At 31.2% G+C, this 6,763-nt stretch overlaps 1 long non-coding RNA gene across 1 annotated transcript; it reads right to left on the reverse strand.

The window, feature by feature from the left end:
• Positions 1-1,654: 1,654 nt before the first annotated feature.
• On the reverse strand, positions 1,655-3,527 carry LOC104648216 (uncharacterized). Its single transcript, XR_002028148.3, has 2 exons — positions 3,284-3,527; positions 1,655-2,550 (listed from the first exon to the last, which is right to left on the reverse strand). It is a non-coding gene; the product is annotated as an uncharacterized lncRNA (long non-coding RNA).
• Positions 3,528-6,763: the final 3,236 nt, after the last annotated feature.

Consider the following 6,763-nt stretch of genomic DNA (forward strand, 5'->3'; position numbering starts at 1 on the left):
TGGTTGCGCACAAAGTATACTCAATAAAATGTTGAGGCGTCATGTTTTAATGTTGATAAATAAGAAGCAATGAGGGTGTCTCCAACTGACAATGAAGGAACAACTTTAGTAGTCTTACAAAAAAGTGTCTTCTAGTGGCGAAGAAAAGGCAACAAGGGAAATCTTGTCAATGATATGAAAATCACATTCACAGATGATGATCTTTTCTTTGGTGAAACACTACATAATCATTTTCTGTATATGGTGGGTCACGTGCTAGAGAAGAAGATAAATAGATTCTTAATAGATGAAGGATCAAGAGTCAACATTCTGCCATTCCACACATTAAAAAAATTGAACATCATTACTGAAGAACTTAGTGGAGGTCGTGTTGATACAATGATTCAATCAAGTGGGGCAGAGGTCCATAGACTCTGTTAAATTAGAAATCCAGATGAAAGATTTGTGATCAAGTGCATAGATTCACTTTATCTATGCAACGACATCATACAATATATTGCTTGGCACGCCTTGAGTACATTAGAATAAGATCATCTCATCTTCTTACTATCAATGTTTAAAGTATCTTGGAGGCGGGATTCAAAAGAAGATAGTTACGGATATAATCCTTTCACCTAAGTTGAGAAACACTTTGCTAATGCAAAATTCTATTTGAAGGGTCATGTTGTTAATAAGACAAAATCTAATGATGTAAAATCAATTAAGTCTGACATGATCACAAGCAAAAGAATCGATAGGGCTGTCGGAAAGGCAAAAGTTGACACTAAAGAACTTTGTTCCAATCTTAATGAAGGAAATATCAGGTTTTAAAGAAGAAACTAACTTATGGACTTTGCTATGTTCCAAAAGTAAAGAAAGAGGAAGTCAATCATTTCACCTTCAAGAAGATACATTAAGAGGACTAACTCTTCCTATCAGGCAGATTGATGCAATAAACTTGTCTTCCGAACTTCATAGAACGACGTACCATATTATAACTTAAGCAACACCATATTCACTTGCTTTTGGAGTTGAAGCAGTCTTGCCACTTGAGCATCAAATACCTTATTTGAGATATCTATTCAAGAAGAATTCACTAAATAAGAAAATGCTCAATTTCATCTTGCTGAGTCAGAAACACGTGATGAAAAGAGGCTAGAAACCCAAAAAAAACCTTGAATGTTATCAAGCTTGTGTATCTCGTGCTTTAATAGAAGGTTCGCTTAGGGTGCTTCCAAGTTGGAGACAAAGTTCTCGAGACAAGAAGACCCATCATTACCTCACACAAGTATGAGGGCAAATTTACCTCAAAGTGCGATGGACCATATAACACAAGAATCATATTCAAATGGTGCATACAAGCTTATTGATGTTGATGGAACAAGGGTCGGTCCTATTAACGCCAAATTCCTAAAGAGGTACTACCCTTGAAATAAGATGATGCTTCTTAACCTACAAGCCTAAGCTACATGTTACTCCAGTCACACAAGAGTATAAATTGTGTATGACACCACAACAACAAAAAAATACTCAATTCCCCAAAACTACGTTGTGGCTTTATCCTGTTTACTGAGGTATGTAGGCACTTAGAACCATATTCTAAGTTGAGTTGCACGAGTGTAAAAAAAATCACATGTTCCCACTTGATCTTATATGAAAGTTGAAGCAATGGAAATCAATAAGTATTTTCTTTTATCTTTTGTCTCATCAAACTTTAGACTTGTACGAATTATTGATTGGTCAATAGATGGGGGCAAGCCTTTAAATAAGTATGAGTTCCGTTAACATTATGCTTTAAGTTTCTTTGAGATTGAAGTTTTCAAATTCCCTGAGTATGCAAGTTGAAATCTTCAAATCCTCCAAGTATGCAAGCTAAAGTCCTCAAATTCCCCGAGTATGCGAGATGAAGTCTTCAAATCTTTCAACAATGCAAGTTGAAGTCTTCAAATACTTTAAGTCTCCAGGTGGAAGTCTTCAGATTCTTTGACTCTGCAACTTGAAGTCTTCTAATTCTTTTCTGCAAGCGGAAGTCTTCAAATTCTTTAAGTCTGCAAGTTGAAGTCTTAAAATCCTTCAAGTCTGCGAGTTAAAATATGTATGTCTACAAGTTGGAGTCCTCAATTTCTTTAAATCTCCAAGCTGAAGTCTTTAAATTCTGCAAGTATTCAAGTTGAATTCTCAAGTCAACAAGTTGATTCCTTTTAATTCTTTAAGTCTGCAGGTTGAAGTCTTCAAATTCTTTTTTGCAAGTTGAAGTCTTCTAATTTTTTAAAAGTTTGCAAGTTGAAGTCCTCAAATCCTTTAAGTCTGCAAGTCGAACTCTTCAAATTCTTTAAGTCTTCGAGTTGAAATCCTTAGTCTACAAGTTGAAGTCCTCAAATTCTTTAAGTTTACAAGTTGAAGTCCTCAAATTCTTTAAGTTTACAAGTTGAAGTCTTCAAATTCTTTAAGTCCGCAAGTTGAGGTCTTTAAATTCTTCAAGTATACATGTTGAAGTCTTCAAATTTTTCAAGTCTGCAAGTTGAGGTCTTCAAATTCTTCAACAGGTTGAGGTCTTTTAATCATTTAAGTCTGCAACTTGAAATGTTCAAATTATTCAAGTCTGACAGTAGAAGTTTTTAAGTCTTGACACCTTTAAATTAACTTTCTTAAGGAGGGATTTATATCTATTCTCTTTCTCCTTAAGAATACCATAAAATTACCTTTCTTAAGGCGGGGATTTTTATCTATCCATTTTCGCCTAAAGAATACCATAAAGTTACATTTCTTAAGGTGGAGATTTATATCTATCCTCTTTTGCCATAAGAATACCATAAAGGTTACCTTTCTTAAGGTGGGATTTATATCTATCCTCTTTGGCCTTAAGAATACCATAAAGTTACCTTTCTTAAGGCGGGAATTTATATCTATCTATTTTCGCCTTAAGAATACCATAAAGTTACCTTTCTTAAGGCAGAAATTTATATCTATTCTCTTTCACCTTAAGAATACCATAAAGTTACCTTTCTTAAGGAGGAGATTTACATCTATCCGCTTTTGCCTTAAGAATACCATAAAGTTACCTTTCTTAAGGTAGAGACATGCATCTATCCGCTTTAACCTTAAGAATACCATTCAGTTACATTTCTTAAGGCGGAAATTTACATCTACCGACTTTTGCCTTAACAATACCATAAAGTTACCTTTCTTAAGGCGGGCATTTACATCTATCAGCTTTTGCTTTAATAATATCATTAAGTTACCTTTCTTAAGGTAGGGATCTATATATATATCCGCATTCGCCTTAAGAGTACCATTAAGTTACCTTGTTTTAGGTGGGAATGAGTATTCATTCCTTTGATTCATAAGACTACCTTCTCCATTGATCATCCTTCGAAGCCTTCCTACAAAAATGGTGGAAGACCACAAAAAAATTAGAGGAGAAGTTGTTACCTGTCAAGAGGTTTGAGACTTGAAAGTCATGCTAAGCTAGCTAGGTTAGATTTGAGACTATATTTTCTTGGCAATAAATAATTCTTTTAAGTATAATTTCAAGCCATCACAACCATTTTTGGCACGATGTTCTAACATTGTGATATAAAATATTTTGTGAGGCAACAAAAATCTGAAATCAGCTACATGACAGAATTAAAAGTTAACTTTACAAAATCATCTAGAAAGATTCTGAAGGGATTATATCTTAAATTTTGGATATGTTGTAGAACTTTTGGTCTATATTCTAAATGATTGAGCGGCTTGTGATTTCGGCATTCCTACATCAAGACATGAAAGTTTTGGTTAAGCCACGCAACTTTGAAAATTTCAGCATGGTAGAATCTATATTAAACTTCAGAAAATCATTTTAAAATATTAGGTATTAAATTCTGAATTTTGGATATGTTAGAGATCTAGAAGTCTAGTTTCTAGAAAATCAAAATGTTCATGCTTTTAATTTTTCTACAATAAGATATGAATTTTCAATGATAGTTGTGTTAAGCTGTAGAAAAAGTAACGAAAATAAAAAAAAGAGGAAAATTACCTTGAATGATGCCCCTTTCGTCGTAGGCTTGTAGCTCACAATTCATAATTGAAGAAAAAATGTGGATACAATACATCTGTTTATAGATGTCATGTGATGGGAATGAAATTCTTCTCCTAGTCAAAATACAATACTTTTTTTTTGTAGGACAATAGAAAATATATATAAATTTGAAGTTGAATAGGATTACAATTCTCAATCCAATTACGATTTAATTTTATTTTTCTTTCTAGGTCTTCCTTCTCCAAAATAGACCCAAATTAGGAGTCATTCTTAAGATGGGAAGTGATAATTATCAAGTGATGGTCTCTATTTGAATGAAACAGGGAAAGTTTGAGGCAGTCAATTCTTGGGCAATTTATCTGCCAATCCACAAGGAGTGAGATTGTATGTCTTCCAACTTAACTGTTTCACCTTATATATATATATATATATATATATATATATATATATATATATATATATATATATATATATATATATATTAAAGTGGTATATTAAATTATTCACTTGTGTGAGTCCGGCAACTAATTATTATTTAATTAAAAAATACTTCAAGTCTAGTTTTTTAAAAATAAAATATTGTGATAACACTTGAAACAGTGATATTTTTAATCATTTAAAATTCATTCAAATATAAATTTATTAAATGATTCAGATTATATTAAATTTGTAAGTATATTTGTCAAAATAAATATTTTGGATTAATATAATTGATTTAATGTTTAAATTCAATTAATATAAATTTAATTAAAGTCCGGGACATAAAGCTCATATGCCATATCACTTAAATCTGATTACCCGAAGGAATTCCTATTCCAATCGAAACTCCTTTCTTCTAAAACTATAAATAGGGGTCTCATATTTCAGAAAAAGAGGACCAAAAACTTTTAATAAGAAGCTAGAGAAAACTTGTGGATCGAAAGCTGTAGATTTCTCTAGAAGTTCAAGAGTTCAAGAATTCAAGCATTCAAGTTTCAAGTACAATAAAGATCAAGAACGATCAAGATCAAGACCGCTGGCTTCATGATCAAGATCGAAGCCCTTTAATTCAACTAGAAAATCAAGATCAAGATAAAGTTCAGGTTCAAGTGCAAGATCAAGATCAAGTTAAAGTTTAAAATAAAGTTCAAGTCAAGATCAAGTCCAAGTCCAATTTCAAGATCCAGATCAAGATCAAGATAAATCTCAAGTTCAAGTTCAAGCTCAAGATTCCTTGAATTATATTTGAAAAAGTGAATTTTGAGGAATCATAGAGATTATAATACTCAGACTTAAAATAATAAAATGGTTGTTGCTATAATCTATTTTTCTTGATTATTGTTTCCTTGAAGCGAATTTTATTGTCTACAACATATAAAAAGAAATAATATATGGAACACAATTAATAGCCAATGAAGTAGGAAGACAAAAATATATGTTGATGTTATATTCATTCTAGTGTTCTATTTGAGTGAAATCTCTTTCCAGCTATACCTTACGTAGTTCATTAATTTTTACTTATATATCTACTAAAAAAATTGTTAAATTACATCATATAATAAGAAAAAACCAAAAAATTAGGAAGAAACTACTTTGTTTGAGAGTAAAAGAAAAAAAAAAGAGAAATAAAGAAGATCATGTGCATTTTCTGTATTTGTTTATCATTATTGTGTCTACCACAAGTTAATTTTATTAGAAAAATAATTCACAATGTGTGTATTTGTCACTATTCACTCGTTATGTGAACACTTATTATAAAATTCTTTATCCAATGAAAATACAAAAGAAGTTAATTGAAGAAACAAAAAAAATGAGAGATGAAAACCTTGGCGCACTATATATAGAGGTTTTTTGCGTGAAGCAACGCACCCTTAAAAGCACATTTCTCGGTTCTTTTTTTTATTTAATAGAAAGTAAATACCTTAATCTGCAATTGCTTGAATCTCGAGACGTTCTTCAAACCAATCATATACTTTATTGTATCAGAAACCCTACACCTACCCCCTTACATAATTAAAAAAAAATACTACTACTAGATTTCTAATGTCGATTCTAATGAATAATTCGTCAATGGATCCGTCGGGACTGACGGGGCTCGAACCCGCAGTACTTCTTGATCATTTCTACGAACGTAAAGCCCCAATTTGAATTCCTTTTATGTACAGAAATATCTTCTTGGATAACTTACATTGTCATGCTATGGACTTTGGTGAACCATGTCAACATATGGGGGATTAATCATTTATAAAAATTTTAATGATCTTAAATTGTCTCATAAAAGAAATATCGAAGAATTTATAAGAAATAAATTTTTGTGATTAAGGAGCAAAGAAATATGACGGTTGAAATTGTTGTGACTATTTATAGTACATAAGTGTTTTTTTAATAAATAATATATGTAGGTTACCTAAAAACATATAAATATTCTAAAATGATGTTCTAAAATGATATGAATAATATTGAAATATGTAAAAGATGAAAATCGTAATAGGAAATTAAGAGAGTGATTTGATGAGTGATTTTTTAAAATTTGTTCACCAACTCTTTCTTATGTGGTACCTCAAAGTTCATTGAATTTTGACCTTAACCAATTGTTGCAAATAACATTTGAGTTTTTTTTTAAGAAGAAGAAGATTGGAAAACTTTAAAAATTATAGACTAAAATTTAGAGGAAACACCCTCTATTTATAGTTAAGAAATAGTTGTATGAATCAGTATCTTATTAGAAATGTCACAATCTTTCAAAAACTCCACTGCTCATCGAAAAAGTCACAATCCTTTGAA

This window comes from Solanum lycopersicum, chromosome 7 (genome assembly GCF_036512215.1).
Source record: "Solanum lycopersicum chromosome 7, SLM_r2.1".
NCBI lineage: Eukaryota > Viridiplantae > Streptophyta > Magnoliopsida > Solanales > Solanaceae > Solanum > Solanum lycopersicum.